The following is a 20867-nucleotide window of genomic DNA, read 5'->3' as shown; positions in this document are numbered from 1 at the left end:
TTGTAGGAATTTCTACGAATTTGTAGCAATTTGTAACAAATCACCTTACTAATCTCCAAAACCTCACGTCTGATTGTGGTGTAGAAGAAGATGAAGTTACTGAAAAAGTTAGCCATAACTGAAGTGTAATGATGAGTACAAGAAGGGATTCTATATATGAGTTGGGATGGTTTTATGTTAGAGCTTGCTTGATTGGCGCCATTGAAAGAGAGAGAAAAGCTATATATAAGATTTGCTATCTTATGAGTATTTATATGTATGTGAGCTGGGAGGCATTAGCAATAACTTCAAGACTTTCTTGCTTCAAAGTCACCACAGCAGGTAACACTCACTTGGTTCTCTACTCTATCCTCTTTTTATATTATCCTATTTTTATTTAAGGGAAAAAGACAAGCCGGTATCCCAAGCCTAGTATATTTTTATTTTGTATTTGAAGATGTTTATAGATGAAGTGTTTTATAGCTAACATATTTGTTGGCCACCTAATCAACAATGGCTAAGAGTCATTTGATTAAGAAGTGTCTTGCTGCCACATGGGGGTGGGGTGGGGATTTTAATATTTATCCAAACTTATTAGTTAATTAGGTACTGTCCCGTTACCCGGTAATTAAGCAATTACCCACATAATTAAGAATTATTTTCACTTACTTAAAATACGACTCACTTTTCACATACCTTATACACCTTACTATCATGGTCTTGTGATACCTTGTATGGCGCTAGTCCATGAATACCGAGTATTTTAGCTTGGGCCGTATTTTATCCCAACATGTCATACTTGGACGAAAATTCATTTTCTTTGACTTGCTTCCCTTCTCACCTTCACGAATTTACTTACCACTTGTTTGAAATGGCATGATGCTTATAATCTCAAAATAATCCCATCGATTAACTTACAAGGAAACATTAACATACGAAAATGCGGGATGTAACATCATTCCTCCCTTTGGAACATTCGTCCTTGAATGTTGACTGATGCACTTATCATTTTCATAACCTATGGCTCTTGTGAATACTTTAGTACTCTCCTTGCCATCTAGGCAACTGTTCTATGAATAAATCCAAAGGCCAGGGGATTTTCCCCTTTAGGCCTCTTTCCCACACCATGACTTGTGATCGAAATACTTCCAATCTCGTAACTGTTGCTATCTTCTGTCATGCAGCCTCTACGATACTGACCTTGTAAGCGTGCCTATGCAACTCTTCTCTCCTTTTTCCTCCAGCTTTTAGCCAATCTCTAGGCCTTACTTTGTAAACATATACAGAGCTTAATAAAATGTCTCTCTGGGCATCTATAGATATACTGAAGTTTTTCGCTCGGTACTTTGTAGAACTTGCGAATATTGATAAATCTTATTTCATAGACCTGGTTATCCATTTGTATGACTTTACTGCATCTACGTAGGTCATACTATACCATAACTCTTACTTTGATTTATCGTTGCTGAGGTCTGCAACCAACTCCAGGTTACTCTTGTTGCTTATCCTCAAGACTGATGGTCTAATCTCATCTCATACTGTTGAACTTTTATCCATCTATTGTTGATTCACCTTAATGTTGATCCATCATCTACCACTGATAATTTGATCTCTTATGTAACACCGCCGCTAGGGCTCGCGTCTCATTGGGGACATCTGGAGTAATTAGGTTGATCTACCTAGGGGTGATACTATATTTCCATAACCGTACTTTATAGCATCCCAATGTGACTCACCTTATATGGGTATTTTAGTCCCTTACAATTCATGAAATCCTCTTCAAGTCATTACTCAATCGAAGGACCAAACATTATTCTTTATTTATGACAATCACACCCTCATTCAACTACCAGGGCAGCATTCCATCTCTTCTAAATGCTACTAATCTTAGACTCCTTTGAGTTCATTCAGGCTCTACCGAGCTTTCTATAACTTAGAGGAACCATTAGCTCCTTTGTTTTCACGGGCTTAATCTCGAGGACTTATCCATTTTCGTCACCTTCTCACTTGCCCTTTTCTTATCCTTACTCCATTCTTTCTAAAACCTTGTCGTTCTATCATATTTTAGCTTGCGACCGATTTCCTTATGCTTTTCTGGAACATCAAGCGAGTCATCACATCATCTCTAATTCTTCTTTTACTCTCTTGGCTACATCTCTCGGTACCTAGAAACCATAGGCTGGAAGACATGCCACTGACATCGCCGCTATCATTCCTGGATGCTGAATCCCAGTGCCTTTAGCCTTTTGTCCGAAGTACGGACTATTCACAACCTTCTGTGTTTGAGTATCTCGTACGTTGTTCGCCTTTACCTTACTTACCTTAAAATCTCACGTCACATCTTCTATCTCTTTCATGACCTCTCTTCCACATAAGTATTATTCACATCCACAACTTGAACTTCTATTATAATACTTGCACCTCTTTACATGATTCGGTGAGAGCTTCATACTGATTTCTTATGAGGCTGGTGAATTTCTAACTGGCTTTATCGTAGAGCCGTTGTAGAATATGTTTGTTATACTATCTCTCTTGTACCTTTGATATTAGGAGTGATTCTGTAATGTTCTCAATCATGATGTCTATAACTTTCTGGGTCCAATAATCAGACTCCTTAATTACTTCGTTGATGTAACTCTTTAGTTTCCTCTTTCCTCTGATCAACCTTTATGTAGGCTTAAGATATCTTCCGATCTGCGGCTCATGGTGTTAGTTATTACTTTTAGCCTTTCATGGGCGCTATGGAATATCCATGATACAATCCTTTAACAATTTAATCCTTTGTCTATGACCCAGGCTTAACTTATGCCGGAGTCTTCTACGACTGTATGATTGTCAACATATATGCTGCATGGCTTATACTCCGAACTCTTAAGTGCGTTCATAATAACTAACTCGGGATCATTGATCGAATAATTCCTTTCGTTCCTTCTTAGCTTTCTCTAATGTAAGTTATTACTTTTCCTGGTCTTTCTGCCCCCTTTTGCTTATAGGGTTGCTTCTGAACTGATATTTTGACAGTCTTCCCAGTGGCACTCTCTTTTATTCCCGTAATATTCATACAGTAACTTTAACTACCCTGACTCCTATTTGAAGATATCTCAAGTATCATAATAACATTACTACGAGGCTGAATTCTCCATGTTGGGGTTCACTGTATTTATCTTGCATGATCTGCTGGTTTGTCTGTAATCTCTTGTCTAGTCATGACTAGGCTCTTCCTGAATCAACTACTAACTACTCGTTGGCCCATTCTTATATCCATATTTCGCGTAATCTTTCTTAGGTTATTTTCTTTGTCGTAACTTACCTCACGTACTGGCTCCTTATCTATCAATAACATCCCCGGCAGGAACCCTTACTTCCTTTTCTTGGCGCCGTGATTACATAATGTTCTGGAATCATAGCATATCTGTAACATTTGAATAATTACAATCTCATCCCTTTCTCATTTTTATCACATTCTTCCTTTATCATTCCATAGTTACTAGATCCACTTAATTCTGACTTAATGCCACATCATTCCATATTCCCCCCTTTTGGGAGTACTAAGAGTTGGAGCTATGACGACCTGCCTATAGATGTTTTTCCTCTTCATCTTTGGCATCCTTTTACATCATCTATGAACCTTACTCGCCTTGCGGTAATCCTTCTGTACCAAGGACAACAAAATTCCTTACTCGCGATGGTGACACTTAGTGTAACTGGCACATACTGTCCCTTAAGCTTAACTTTGCTCACATTGCTTGCTTTAGGGAAGTGTCTTCCTGAATGACCATTCTCTGAATTCATCATGGATCTTCTTCTGTTATCCATTCTATTATCGCCGGAACACAATCTGAAATTCTCATGATGCTGACTATTATCAAATCATTCAGTCCCTAATTCATGTTTAGTTTATCTTGTTTACCAGTCCATATTGATTTCTATTACTCTGGGGTCTAACTTTTCCTTCTGTTAATCACGTTAGAGTTGTGAGCTTATTTCTCGAAATGAGGATGTGACTGTATGACCTATACTCTTTTGTTGTCTTAAGGCCCATCACCTCTCGTCTCTTTCTTCATTTGACTATAGATTCTGTAACACTCTACCATTGTCATCCATGTATCACATCTCACTCATAATGCTTCGTTATCCCTCTTCGTACTTCCCTTCTAATATTTCTATCTATCACTTTATTTTGAAAATTTTAACAAGACATTCTTTTGCTTTTACCTCCCCTTGCTCCATCTACTGGCTCTTCGGGCTGCCTAACATTCTCCCTCTACTTGGGACGAGAGCCACACTAAGGTAATATTTATCCCTTCAAGGCTTCCAGTGCCTATCTTTGTAGTGCTCATATCTAGTTGTACAATTTTAGAGTGCAACATCTGGGTATCTCACGAGGAGATGGATTAGCACATTTGCAATATCCTTTGGAAATGTCAACTGACGCAAACAATCCATCCATCATTTTGGGTTACTCTAACCCCAGCCGGACCTTGACATCCGTCCTTTTCTTATACTACTTCTGTTAGCCCCCATAGGGCGTAACTTAGATCGGTGTGACCAATTGTACATACCTCTATTATTGTTGAAGGTAACTCAAAAGGCTTATATTCCTCTGTCTGAATTGTAAATACTGATAATTCTTCATTAACTGGGCGCCTCGTACCCTTCTTCATCTTGCTTCTTTTACTTGTTGAAACTTGTATCTGTCTTCTGAATCTCTCATTTCCTTTCACCATAGGGGTGGATAGATATCCTTGCCTTAAGGCTCCTTATCAAGAGGCTTACACGTCTTAGTACACTCATGATCTACTAAAGACCTAACATTTACTCATCATAAGCATAATGAAAAATCGAGTCCCTCTGACTTAACTCTTCCAAGCCACATTCAATCTCTTACCAACTGTAGGTATCGTCTTATTACGAATGAAATAGAAGCTAGGAGTTTGAGTTCTTATAAGTGAGATTTACAACACGATCTAGAGTAAGAAGAAAGAGTGATAGTCCTAAATGCCCTGTAGCCTCCTGCTTATAAGTGTGGTGCACGACACACCCATAAACAAGACTCTACTAGACACGGCTTGTAGACTCCCTAGGATAGAACTGCTCTGATACCACTTTTGTCATGGCCCAAACCTATGGGCCGCAACGAACACCCGATACCTTACTTAATCGACTACCAACATAACATATCTTTCTTATTGTAGTTTAATTGGCAAATGGGCCAAACGGGCCGTCATGGACTAACCAGAATAAACATAGAGGAATACTCAATATAGGACAACCCAACCTGATATAAAAACTTATACATGTGATATATGGGCCTATAAAGCCAACATGATCATTTGTAAACTCAAAACATAGGCCGGCAAGGCCATACGAGCATTCGTATACATGACATCTTTCTACAAGCCTCTAAGAGTACACACTTAACATAAAGGTCGGGAAAAGGGCCTCGCCATACCAAACAATACGCGTCTAAATTATACTGACCAAACAAGCAACTCCGAAGCAAATGGAGCGCACCGACATCTTCCGCTGAGCTGATAGCCTACTTGGAGGACTCTCGACCTGTCTATCGGGACCTGCGAAATGCAGCGTCCCCAGGAAAAAGGGACGTCTACGAATAATGTACCGAGTATGTAAGGCACATAAATAAGTACATAAAAGACATAGAAGAAATATAGAGTAATGACTCAACCTGTAAGTCTGGATAACTCTGTAAATCATGAAATACTTATAGCGTCATGCATATGCGTCTGAATGTCATGTCGTGCATAGGTACATGTGTTCATAACATCATCAAGCCTCTGAGGGCATCCCATCGTATCATCTCGGCCACTGTGGGCAAATTCATCAACGTATACCAGCTGATCAGGTGGTGTTGCATATATAACACCGTAATCTTTTCCCATATCCCATATACATATAATATACATATATACGCGTATATAACGCCGTCTGGTCAAGGGTCTATGCACATGTATAAATGAATGCAATGCATGGGAAGTACGTCAATAAAATCTCTCGGAACGTCATAAGACCATTATACCTTTGATTAATATCATGAAATAAACTTTATCTACTTACGTATTTTCTAACTCATGAATAGACATAATATGACATATGGGAATTCAAGAACATAGACATCTCTAATACTTATGAATAGAGTCATTTACGGTAGTTGTGCATTTGCTCGTTTTGTTTGTATCGTATGGATCATGCCAAAAGGGAAGAAGGGATAGCCTTAACATACCTGGAGTAGGAAAAAATCCGTATGATATTCTTGGAAAAGGTTGCACCGTACTCCCTTAGAATCACAAAATCTCACGCTAATGTGCTAAGAAATCTGGTTGGTTGAAGCAATCAGGTTGTAGTATTCTGTAGGAATTTGTACGAATTTGTTGCAATTTGTAACAAATCACCTTACTAATCTCCAAAACCTCACGTCTGACTGTGGTGTAGAAGAAGATGGAGTTACTGAAAAAGTTAGCCATAAGTGAACTGTAATGATGAGTACAAGAAGGGATTCTATATATGAGTTGGGATGGTTTCATGTTAGAGCTTGCTTGATTGGCGCAATTGAAAGAGAGAGAAAAGCTATATATGATTTGCTATCTTATGAGTATTTATATGTATGTGAGCTGGGAGGGATTAGCAATAACTTCAAGACTTTCTTGCTTCAAAGTCACCACAACAGGTAACACTGACTTGGTTATCTACTTTATCCTCTTCTTATATTATCCTATTTTTATTTAAGGGAAAAAGACAAGCTGGTATCCCAAGCCTAGTATATTTTTATTTTGTACTTGAAGATGTTTATAGATGAAGTGTTTTATAGCTAACATATTTGTTGGCCACCTAATCAACAATGACTAAAAGTCATTTGATTAAGAAGTGGCTTGCTGCCATGTGGGGGTGGGTTGGAGATTTTAATCTTTATCCAAACTTATTAGTAAATTAGGTAATGTCCCGTTATCCGGTAATTAATCAATTACCCACATAATTAAAAATTATTTTCACTTACTTAAAATACGACTCACTTTTCACATACCTTATACACCTTACAATCATGGTCCTGTGGTACCTTGTATGACGCTAGTCCATAAATACCGAGCATTTTAGCTTGGGCCGTATTTTATCCCAACATGTCAAACTTGGACGAAAATTTATTTTCTTTGACTTGCTTCCCTTTTCACCTTTACGAATTTACTTACCACTTGTTTGAGATAGCATGATGCTTATAATCTAAAAAATAATCCCATTCCCGAACTTACGTCGATCAACTTACGACGAAACTTTAACATACAAAAATTGCGGGATGTAACAACACCCCACGTTTTTGTACATGGAAGTACGCCATAAGTAAATTGATGAAAGCTCGGAAATAAGATGTTACATCTCGCATTTTTGTACGTTAAAGTTTGGTCGTAAGTTAATCGACGCAAGTTCGGGAAATGAGATTATTTTTAGATTATAAGCATTATGCTATTTCAAATAAGTGGTGAGTAAATTCGTGAAGGTGAGAGGGTAAGCAATTCAAAAAAACGAATTTCATCAAAGTTTGATATTTTGGAATAAAATACGGTCCAAGCTACAATACCCCGTATTTATAGACTAGTGCCATACAAGGTACCACATGACCATGATAGCAAGATGTATAAAGTGAGTTAAAAGTGAACAGTATTATAAGTAATTTGAGATAATTCTTAATTAAGTGGATAATTGGTTAGTTATTGGATTAGTGGGGGATTAATGAGTTGATTAAGGAATTAAATGGATGATTTTATAACCATTTATGTGGCAGCCCATCGCTTTATGTAGTGACTCATGAATTATGTTGCAAAATGGCAAAGTTAGGCGAATTTTGGGTGGTTTAGTCATTATGCAAATGGGGACCACAAATCTTATTTGTAAAGGTCTTTCATATATCTTTAAGGGGGACACTTGCGGATGGAAAATCTAAAAAAAGATTCATTTGACTCTTTTACAAAGTGAAATAAAGTAACGAGAGTTTGCTTCAGCAAGTTCATGCAAGAACATGTATATACATGTAACATGAGTTCTTCAATAAAAACAAATTCATACAAAACTATTTAGCATAATAGCAATGGGATTTTGTGGTTCTAAGGCAGTATGGTATAATCTTTCTCAAAAATATCATACGGATTCTCCCCTACTTCGATCTGTCGTTACGTTTTTGTTGCAATTGACGTATGTTAGAGGGATTGTCAAGAGAATCGGCTCAGGTATGTTAAGGCTATCCCTTCTTTCCGTTTGGTATGATCCATACGATACAAACAAAATGAGTAAATACACAACTTCCATAAGTGACTCTATTCATAGAAATACTAGAGATGCTTATGTTCTTGATTCCCCATGTGTCATATTATTCTATCATCTGTTCATGGGTCTCAGAAAATACGTAAGTTGGTAAAGTTTATTTCATGATATTAATCAGAGGCATAATGGTCTTATGACGTACCAAGAGATTTTATTAACGTATTTCATATGCATTTCATGTATTTATACATGCACATTGACCCATGACTAGATGGCGTTATATATATGTATGTATATGGGATATGGGAAAGGTTATGGCGTTATATACGCACCACCACCTGATCAGCTGGTATACATTGAGGATTTTGCCCACAGTGGCCGAGATGATATGATGGGATGCCCTAGAGGCTTGATGATGTTATGAGCACATGTACCTATGCACAACATGACATTCATATGCATATGCATGAGACTATAAGTATTTCATGATTTTCAGAGTTATCCAGACTTACATGTCGAGTCTTTTACTCCATGTTTCTCTCATGTCTATTATTTACTGGTTTTCTTCTTTACATACTTGGTACATTATTTGTACTGACGTCCCTTTTGCCTGGAACGCTGCGTTTCATGCCGGCAGGCCCAATAGACAGGTCGAGAGTCCTCCAAGTTGGCTATCAGCTCAACGAAAGATGTTGGTGCGCTCCATTTGCTCCGGAGTTTCTTGTTTGGTCAGTATGATTTAGACGTATAGTGTTTGGTATGGCGGGCCCTTTCCCGTCCTTTATGATAAGTATGTTTTCTTAGAGGCTTGTAGACAGATGTCATGTATACGGATATTTGTATGGCCTTGTCGGCCTATATTTAAAGTGTATAATGGATCAGATTGGCCTTATAGGCCCGTATGTCAGAAGTATAAGTTTCTATATCATGTTGGATCATTCTATGTCGGGTATTCCCTCATGGTTACTCTGGTTGTATCATGACACGCCTTCTGGCCCACTTATCTATGATGATGTATAAGGTACCGGGTGCCCATCGCAGCCCATCGGTTTGGGTCGTGATAGTTATAACAGTGAAAACCCAAATCTTTCATCGAAATCACCAAAATATGAGTATATCAGAAGACTGTGATTTTTCCCAAAAACTTTCAACAACAGATAGGACGTTTCATTATCAGATATGAGGAAAGTACATCACTATGCCTAGATGTCAATTATGCATGTCAAATGTAATGCACCACAGTGATAAACTCATGTGCTCATGCTCTCGGAGTAGTCAACCTTCTCAGCATGCTCAATCACTCAGCACCTCCCAATCGCTCTAGACTCTCAATTACTCGGCACTCGCACTCAGCACTCAACGGTACTTGCGCTCACTGTTGGCATGTCAGACTCCGGAGGGGCGGATCCTGCCCAAGCGCTAATATAAAGCCAATCTAGCCTACTGCGATGTGCAACCCGATCCCATAATAATAAAGCCTATAAGGCCTGCTGCGGCGTGCAGCCCGATCCATATAATAACAATATATATAAATCCAATATGGCTTGTTGCAGCGTGCAGCCCGATCCTATAAGCATCACTCACAATCAAGCCCTCGGCCTCACTCAGTCATCAATCTCTCCAGTCTCTCGGGCTCATAAATCTTATGCCACTCAGCCCAAATAATGATAATATGAAGTGACAACAATTGATAACAGAAACTGAGATATGATATAAAAATAAATGAATGTGACTGAGTGTGTAATTGCAATGTAAGAAAATAACTCGAAAGCATAAATGACATCGGTAGGTCTCAACAGAATAAGCATATAGCCTAAATATGATTTTAACATGATTCACAGCTCATATAATCAAACAAGTAGGGAGAACATGGAGGTAACATGATATAACATCAAGACAAGTCCGGTCATAACCTAATAGTCGACTAAAATCATGATTTCCTTGGTGCACACCCAAACGCTCATCACCTAGCATGTGTTGTCACATTAATTCACCTTTTATAGCACAGTCCCCAGGGTTAAATACCCTCAAATCCAAGTTTATATATGTTACTTACCTCGAAGGAGCCAAATCCAATACCGAGCAAGCCGAACAATACTCTAGAAATGCCATCCCGCGTGTATCGACACCCAAACGGCTCAAAACTAGCCAAAAGCAACTTAAGAACATCAAATAATTCCAAAGGAAACAACAAGGATAGATTCAGGAAATATAATCCAATCTGAGTAGAGAAAACTTACCCCAATCCACGTGGTAAAAATTGCCTAAAAAAGCGCCTCAATCGGAGCTCCATAGCTTCAAATATGCTAAAATGAGCTTAAAATCCCGAAATTTGATATTTTAGTGCACTGCTAGTGACGTCCAAATCCACTACTAAAAAGTAAATGGACACAGTCGCATGCAATATAATTTACCAATTACGAGTCGGGGTCGAATCCCACAGAGAATAATATGTAGGCGATTAGGCGTGTAAAAGAATTATCACTTATTATGCTAAGCCAAACACTTAGAAATATTTTCGAAAATATTTATGTCTAAAATGCGAAAATGTAAACTAACCTAGAAAGCAAGTAAAATGATCAATGGCTACAAGTATGGATACACGGGGAATTACACTCAAGTAATGATCCAATGTATTTCACGGTTTTAAAAATATGAGGGAGTTTATGTTAATTAGCCTTGAGTAATAATTCTATATTAGCTTCTACCAAAGACTAACAAGACTTCCTAATTGAATTATCCCTAAAACAATTAAGTGGTTAAGCACACTCGACTATGGCTACAAGTAGTTCAATCCTATCCCTAGGTAGAATCTATAAAGTGAGGGTTAAAGGCTCAAGTTCTTGTTAATTAATCTTTCCCAACCCCAAAATATCTTTCCCAAAATTAATTCAAAGTAAATGGGTGAGTCCTAGGGTTAGCTAATCCCTTTGGAAACATTAAAGAACAAGAATAATTAAAGTAACAATCACTCACTTCACAATAAATAAAAATCGTTCAATACATAAGCACAACAAGATATTTAATCCACACTTTAAACAGGAATATTTCCATAAACAAGATTCAAGTGTTGGATAAAATACTACACACTAGATATACAATACAAAGTAAAGAAATGAAGAAATGAGCATAAATGAGTAAGAAATTCTCAACCAAAAGCTTCAAATTTTTAAGACCCAAGTGTGTGTGCAAGAACCCTAGCTTCCAAAACTTTTTTCTCTCAAGTCTAAGGACTGAAAATAACCCAATGATTCGTTTCCAATAAGCTAGGTCGTGTATTTGTGGGCTTGGAGTTGAGAAGATGTGAATTGTCAATCCCGTCCAGGTCTGAAGCCCGTTGACCGCACCTGCAGAAGGATCCTCGCAGGGGCGGCACCGCAGATGCGGATAACCTATCACAGAAGCGATCATTGAAGGGAAACTCTGACTCCGCAGAAGCGGACTTGCATGCGCACATGCACAATCGCAGATGCGTATTTTATGCGCAGATGTGCTACGCAGAAGCGGTTCTTCTCTCGCAGATGCGGTCCCAGGGAAGAAGCTTAATTTTACAGATGCGGCCTTCCACCTCGCAGATGCGAGGTCTCATATGCGGACGGTGTTCCGCAGATGCACAATCACTGAAGAATTTTGCATTTTTGTACTCTTTTATTGCTCAATTCCACTTCAATTGAATTCAACTCTCTTCATGACATCATTTACCTGAAAATCTAGCGATACACACCATAAACAACCTCATATTTTAATTAAAGGACGCAAAATCTAAAGAAAATAGGCTAAAATAAGTGGTAAAATCACCACTCATCAACACCCCAACTTAAAGCTTTTGCTTGTCCTCTAGCAAATTAAAACCAACAATTCAATGAGGTTCTACCATTTAAAGCACAAGTAGTATTGCTATCATTTACAAATCACATTCTCCAATTAAGCACCATACTTATGGATTTGGTTGGTACTAATAATTAGGCTCAAGCATGTGAATCTTAACCAAATAACTCCCTCTTTTAGAAACAACTTCGAGAAATGCAAAGGAATTTCAAAATGATCAAGTGACAACAAAAAGCCTCAAGAAGTGACTCAAAAGCACTAGTCTACTACATATGCTCAATTTACTCATTTCGGGATACTCAATGTCACCAAGCCATCCTAATTCATGTGCCCTCACAAGAAAGAAAGTCCCAAAATAACCATATTTACAATAACAATAAATGGGACAAATGCACAAAGATACTCACTCTCAACAAGAACTTCAAGTGTTACAAAATATCATGGCATAAGCTTGCCCTTATTTTAATTCGTCGCCTATTCAAGAACATTCGGTTGGAGGTCCCATAAGGACTTTTTAAGCTTGTAATGTAGGTTTAGGGAAGGGTCAGATAAGCATTTGGGATACAAATGACTACACCCTCCTTGAACACTACTCACATTTGTCTTTATTTTTTGCTTCTTTTTTGTCACGACCCAAACCGATAGGCCGTGACGGACACCCGGTACCTTACTCAACCAAGTACCAACGTAACGTATCTTTCTTATTACATCATCATAGGTAAGTGGGCCAGAAGGGGCGTCATGAGATAACCAGAGTAAACATGAGGGAATACCTGATATGGAACGACCCAACCTGATATAGAAACTCATACCTATGACATACGAGCCTATAAGGCCTATGTGATCCATTATATACTTAAAATATAGGCCGACAAGGCCATACAAGTATCTGTATACATGATATCTGTCTACAAGCCTCTAAGAGTACATACTTATCATAAAAGTCGGGACAGGGCCCCGCCATACCAAACAATACACGTCTAAATCATACTGACCCAACAAACAACTCCGGAGCATATGGAGCGCACCAACATCTTTCGCTGAGGTGATAGCCTAGTGGGAGGATTCTTGACCTCTCTATCTGGACCTGTGGGCATGAAATTCAGCCTCCCAAGGTGAAAGAAACGTCAGTACAGAAAATGTACCGAGAATGGAAGGAATAAAAATTAGTAAATAATAGATATGAGAGAAACATTGAGTAAATGACTCAACCTGTAAGTCTGGATAATTCTGTAAATCATGAAATAATTATAATGACATGCATATGCGTATGAATGTCATGTGGTGCATAGGTACATGTGTTCATAACATCATCAAGCCTCTAAGGGCATCCCGTCATATCATCTCGGCCACTGTGGGCAAAATAATCAACATATACCAGCTGATCAGGTGGTGGTGCGTATCTAATGCCGTAACCTTTTCCCATATCCCATATACATATATATACATATTTACGCGTATATAACGCTATCTGGTCACGGGTCAATGTACATGTATAAATGAATGCAATGCATGAGAAGTACGTCAATAAAATCTCTCGGAATGCCATAATACCATTATGCCTTTGAGTAATATCATGAAGTAAACCTTTTTCAACTTACGTATTTTTCTGAGACCCATGAACAGATTGATAGAACAATAGGACACATGGGGAATCAAGAACATAAGCATCTCTAACATTTCTATTAATAGAGTCATTTATGGAAGTTGTGAATTTTCTCGTTTCGTTTGTATCGTATGGATCATGCCAAAAGGAAAGAAGGGATAGCCTTAACATACCTGCGCCGGTTCTCTTGACAATCCCTCTACACACGACAATCGTGACAAATCATGCGACGGCAAGACCGGAGTAGGGAAAAATCCGTATGATATTCTTGAGAAAGATTGCACCGTACTCCCTTAAAATTGTAAAATCTCACGTTGCTAAGATACAATCTCGTATGAATATTTGAAGTAACTCACGTTGCCATTCAGATTCACATGATGCCTCTCTTTGAATTTAAGAAGTCTCTTTGAATTTTTGAAGTCTCTTTGAATTTGAGAAGTCTCTTTTGAGAGGTAACTCACGTTGCCATCAACATTTCCTTGAATGGTTTAGATAGGCTTTTAGATTGTGGTGGGTGTGGGCCCCACATATGTGGTGACTTGGCCGCAAAAACTCTCTTAAATTGCCACCTTGTAATGAGAGTTAAGAGTCACTTAATTGGCCAAATCTTGCTGCCACGTTGGGGTTCATGGTTATCCAAAAGATTTTAATAAATTATCCACCAATTTTCTTAATAATTTGTTAATTTCCCATTAACCAATACCTCACATAATTAATGTCACGACCCCAGTTCACCCTCCGTGAACTATCGTGACGGCACCTAGTCTCTACGACTAGGTAAACCTAACAAATGCGGAAAACAACTAATCTTGCGGAATGAATAATCAAAAGCTGAATAACTGAAAGAAATAGTATTTAAATGCTGCTTGGCATATACACACAACTTTCCAAGGTCTGATACACTATCCCAAAATCCGAAAACTCACGGATCTACAAGCTGAGAAAAACACTACATAGCTCTAATCTCCGAAAAGTCTAATCAAGAACATAAAGTACAGAAGGGCTAAATACTAGATGCAGGAATAAAAAGAGACTCCTCGGCTACGAACGCGGCAGATATACCTCGAAGTCCCGTAGAATTGCCTCGCCTCAAGAATGGTAAGCCTGAGTAGAGGTACCTGGATCTGCACATGAAAAACATGCGCAAGAAGGGCATGAGTACACCACAACGGTACTCAGTAAGTGCCAAGCCTAACCTCGGTTAGGTAGTGACGAGGAAGGTCAGGGCCCTACTGAGGTTAAATAAGATATAAGGTTTAACACTGTGAAATAAACAGTATAAATAAGTAGCACGAGATATGAAGGACAGCAACAACTATTACAAAGGCAAGTAAAAACACAGTAAGAGAACACAACTCAGCTCCGAGATAACAACCGGGGATCTCCCAGGATACCGTCCTGTAGTTCCCAAATATAAATATCATATACAGCGGATCTCCCGGGTGCAGTCCCGTAGTCTAACTCATAAATGTGAAGGGGGATCTCCCGGAATGCAATTCCGTAGTCCCAAAGTAAACGTACAGGGAGCTCCCGGGATAACGTCCCGTAGTCCCAAAATAAAAGTGTAGGGGGATCTCCCGGAATACCGTTTCCGTAGTCCCAAAGTAAACATGCAGCAACAGCAAGAATTCAATCCAATAAATTTCATATCAAAGTGAAGCATAATCCTAACCTAGCGTGGTTCACGTAATACAATTAAGGCAATCAAAGCAAATAGAGCAATTTAGTCAAGTAGACATGCTTCTCTAGGCTACATCAGGTTTAGTTTCCAAACAGTGTAAGTAAGAAAAGGAAGAACACAATCCAAGGCAATTTTTAATGAAAAACCGGATTTCCAAGAATTAGCGCAAGTACGCGCTCGTCACCTCACGTATGAGGCATTTCAATTACCACAATATCAATCCTAAGGGGAAAGGTCCCCCACACAAGGTTAGACAAGCCACTTACCTCAAACAAGTGCAAGTCAACCCGAAACCACGCCTTTGCCACGAGTATTCGACTCCAAATGGCCCAAATATATTCAATTAAATTACATAATGTAAATAACACTTCAAGCAACTGATTCTATAATTATGCCAATACGCGAAATTAGGTAAAATGACCAAAACGCCCCTCAGGCCCATGTCTCGGAATCAGGTAAAATTTATATTTTCGGAATCCTCATACTCTCACGAGTTCATACATACCAAGAACACTGAAATCGGAGCCCAAATGACCCTTCAAATTCTCATTTCAAAGTCTCTTAAACTCAAGCCCAAATTACCCATTTTTCCCAAATTTCTCATCACTAATTTGGTCTTTAATCACATACCGAGTTATGAAGTCAAAAATGTTATCTCCAAGTGATTCCCCTTGAATCCCTCTTCATCCCTCTTCAAAAAGCTTCAAAATCGCCTAACAATGGAGGAAACTAGGCTAAAATTCGCGAAATAAGCCTTTTAAAACATTCTGCCCAGATGTTAAATTCCTTCTTCGCGAACGCGGTCAAAGCCTCGCGTTCGCGAAGCACAAAATAACTTTGACCATTTTTCCTTCTTCGTGAATGCGACATGCACCACGCGAACGCGATGCACAAAACTCCACTGGGCCAATTCCTCTTACGCGAACGCGAAGACCAATCGCGAACGCGTAGCACAACCACCCAACCTCTTCGCGAACGCGGAGGCCCTCTTGCGAACGCGAAGGCCAAACTCTCCCCCAGCCCCAGCTCCTCTTCGCGAACGAGAGGACCCATTCGTGAACGCGAAGAAGGAAACCAGAACTGGCTGCTGCAACATTTTCTGCAATTTCCTGAGTTCCAAAAATGACCCGTTGAGCATCCAAAACACACCAGAGGCCCCCGAGACCTCAACCAAACATGCCAACTAATCCTAAAACATCATTCAAACTTGTACAAATCTTCAAAACTCTTCAAACAACATCTAATTCCCCAAAACTCATCGGTTCAAGCCTAAGTTTCTAAAAATCTTCCTAATCCCGCTTTTGATCAAAAACCCAACCAAACCACCTCCGAATGACCTGAAATTTATGTCCCAAATGACATAACGGAACTACTACAACTCTCGAAATCCCATTCCGACCCTCGGATCAAAATCTCACTATCGAACCGGAAACTTCAAAATTCGACCTTTCGGCATTTCAAGCCTAAATTAGCTACGGACCTCAAAAACACAATCCGGCCACGCTCCAAAACCCGAAATCACCTAATGGAGTTGACGGAACCATCAGATTTCCATTCCGAGGCCATCTTCACACTGGTCTGACTACGGTCAACTTTCCAATACTTAAGCTCTCTTTTAGGGACTAAGTGTCCCAAAACTCTCCGAAACTCAAAATCGAACATCCCGCAAAATAGCAGAATAAACTTGGGGAAAGCAGTTAATAGGGGATCGGGGCTTAAATTCAAAAAACGACCGGATGGGTCGTTACATCCTCCCACACTTAAACATTCGTTCGTCCTCGAACGAGCACAAAGACATACCTGAAGTAGTGAAAAGATGAGGGTACTGGCTGCGCATATCCTGCTCGATCTCCCAGGTCTCCTCCTCGACCGGCTGACCCCGCCACTGAACCTTCACTGTTGCAATGTTCTTTGACCTCAGCTTCCTAACCTGCCTGTCTAATATTGCCACTGGATCCTCAACATAAGATAGATCCTTCTCCAACTGGACTGAGCTGAAATCCAACACGTGCGACAGATCACCATGATACCTCCGGAGCATCAAAACATGAAATACCGGATGAACTCCTGGCGAGCTGGGAGGCAAGGCAAGCTCGTAAGCAACCTCCCCAACACGCCTCAATATCTCAAAAGGGCCAATAAATCTCGGACTCAACTTCCCCTTCTTCCCAAATCTCATAACGCCCTTCATAGGCGAAACCCGAAGCAGAACCCGCTCTCCAACCATATAGGAAACATCACGAACCTTCCGGTTCGCGTAACGCTTCTGTCTGGACTGGGCTGTATGGAGTCTATCCTGAATCACCTTGACTCTCTCCAAAGCATCCTAAACCAAGTCCGTTCCCAATAATCTAGCCTCACCTGGTTCGAACCGACCCACCGGAGATCTACATCGCCTACCATATAAGGCCTCGTACGGTGCCATCTGAATGCTGGACTGATGGCTGTTGTTGTAGGCAAACTATGCCAATGGCAAGAACTGATCCCAAGAACCTCCAAACTCAATCACACACGCACGGAGCATATCCTCAAGAATCTGAATAGTGCGCTCGGACTGTCCGTCCGTCTGAGGGTGAAATGTTGTGCTCAACTCTACCCGAGTACCCAACTCCTACTGTACGGCTCTCCAGAATCGCGATGTGAACTGAGTACCTCTATCTGAAATGATGGAACTGGAATACCATGCAGATGGACAATCTCTCGGATATAAATCTCCGCCAACCGCTCCGAGGAATAGGTTAGTACACATGGATGAAATGCGCGGACTTGGTCAGCCGATCCACAATAACCCAAATGGCATCGAACTTCCTCAAAGTCCGTGGGAGCCTAGATACGAAGTCCATGGTGATCCGCTCCCACTTCCACTCCGGGATCTCTATCTGCTGAAGCAATCCACCCGGTCTCTGGTGCTCATACTTCACTGTGACAATTAAGCACCGAGCTACAAACCCAACTATATCCTCTTCATCCGCCTCCACTAGTTAGTGCTTGCCTCAAATCCTGGTAATCTTCGTGGCACCCGGATGAATGGAATACCGCAACTATGGGGCCTCCTTAGAATCAACTCTCGAAGCCCATCACATTGGTTACACAAAACTCAACCCTGCATCCTCAGTACTCTGTCAACACCAATAGTCACATCTTAAGCATCGCCATGCAACACTTTGTCCTTGAGGACAAGCAAATGAGGGTCATCAAACTGACGCTCCCGATACGCGAAAAGGAAACCGAAGACCACACAAGCTAGAACCCGATTGGGCTCCGAAAGATCCAATCTCACAAACTGGCTGGCTAGGGCCTGAACATCCATCGCCATAGGCCTCTCTGCTGCTGGTAAATAAGCCAAACTCCCCAAACTCTCTGCACGGTGGCTCAAAGCATCAGCCACCACATTGGCCTTGCCCGGGTGATACAAGATAGTGATGTCATAATCCTTCAGCAGCTCTAGCCATATCCTCTAACGTAAATTAAGGTCCTTCTGCTTGAACAAATGCTGCAAACTCCGGTGATCAGTATATATCTCACAAGGCACACCATACAAGTAATGACGCCAGATCTTCAAGGCATGAACAATGGCAGCTAACTCAAGATCATGGACAGGATAATTCTTTTCATGTATCTTCAACTGTCTGGACGCGTAGGCAATTACCCTACCGTCCTGCATCAATACCGCTCCAAGGCCAACTCTCGAGGCATCACAATAGACAGCATAAGACCCCGAACCGGTAGGCAATATCAAAACTGGGGCTGTAGTCAGGGCTGTCTTGAGCTTCTGAAAGCTCTCCTCGCACTCTTCCGTCCACTAGAACGGAGCACCCTTCTGGGTCAGTCTGTTCATAGGTGCTGCAATAGATGAAAACCCCTGAACAAATCAACGGTAATAACCCGCCAAGCCAAGAAAACTACGGATCTCTGTAGCTGAGGATGGTCTGGGCCAACTCTGCACGGCCTCCACTTTCTTCGGATCCACCTGAATACCCTCTCTCGAGACCACATGACCCAAGAACGCCATAGAATCCAGCCAAAACTCACATTTTGAGAACTTAGCATACAGCTTCTTCTCTCTCAAGGCCTGGAGCACTGTCCTCAGGTGCTACTCATGATCTTCCCGACTTCGGGAATATATCAGAATGTTATCAATAAAAACGATCACGAATGAATCAAGATATGGCCGGAAAACACTGTGCATCAGATGCATGAAGGTTGCCCAAGCATTAGTCAGCCCAAATGACATAACAAGGAACTCGTAATTACCATACCAAGTCCTGAAGGCAGTCTTCGGGATATCTGGCTCCCGAATCTTCAACTGATGATAGCCTGAATGCAAGTCAATCTTAGAAAACACACAAGCACCCTGCAACTAGTCAAACAGGTCATCAATACGAGGCAAAGGATAGCGGTTCTTCACTCTCACCTTATTCAACTAGCGGTAATCAATACACATGCGCATAGAACCATCCTTCTTCTTCACAAATAACACAGGAGCACCCCAAGGCGATACACTGGGCCGAATGAAACCCTTATCAAGTAATTCCTGCAATTGCTCATTCAACTCCTTCAACTCAGGAGGAGCCATACGGTACGGAGGGATAGAAATTGGCTGAGTGCCCGGCAACAGATCAATGCCAAAATCAATGTCTCTATCGGGTGGCATGCACGGAAGATCAGCTGGAAACACATCAGGGAAATCCCGTACTACTGGGACTGAATCAACAGAAGGAGTACCCATACTAGCATCTCTCACATAAGCTAAGTACGCATCACAACCTTTCTCAATCATACGCTGAGCCTTAAGGAAAGAAATAACTCTACTGGGAGTGTGACTTAAAGCACCCCTCCACTCAATACGCGGTACACCTGGCATGGCCAGTGTCACGGTTTTGGCGTGACAATCAAGAATAGCATAATGGGGCGACAACCAGTCCATGCCCAAGATAATATCAAAATCAACCATGCTGAGCAATAATAAGTCGGCTCTGGTCTCAAAACCACCAAGAATAACCAAACATGACCGATAAACGCAGTCCACAACAAGAGAATCTCCCACATGAGTAGAAACATAAACTGGGGAACTCAAAGAATCCCGAGGTACACCCAAATGTGGGGCAAAATAAGAAGACACATAAGAATAAGTGGAGCCTGGATCAAATAGAATCGATGCATCTCTGTGACAAACCAATATAGTACCTGTGATGACAGAGTCGGAGGCGACAGCCTCAGTACGGGCTGGAAGAGCATAATATCTAGCCTGGCCTCCCCCTCGAGGACGACCTCTACCTCCCCGACCTCCACCTCTAGCTGGATGGGAGAGCTGAATGAACGGGGCGACCCATATGACCCCTACCATGACGACCTGCGGCTGGGGCACAGGCACCAGAATAATGGCCCGACTCTCGAGACCTCTTGGCCTCCCTCTCCTCTCTGTCCCTAGCATGCATACCCTCAATCCTCCTAGCAATGCTCACCACCTGCTGGTAAGATATATCCATCTCTAACTCACGA

The sequence above is a fragment of the Nicotiana attenuata genome, unplaced genomic scaffold (genome assembly GCF_001879085.1).
Source record: "Nicotiana attenuata strain UT unplaced genomic scaffold, NIATTr2, whole genome shotgun sequence".
Taxonomy (NCBI): Eukaryota; Viridiplantae; Streptophyta; class Magnoliopsida; order Solanales; family Solanaceae; genus Nicotiana; species Nicotiana attenuata.
Note: the sequence above shows the minus strand (reverse complement) of the source record.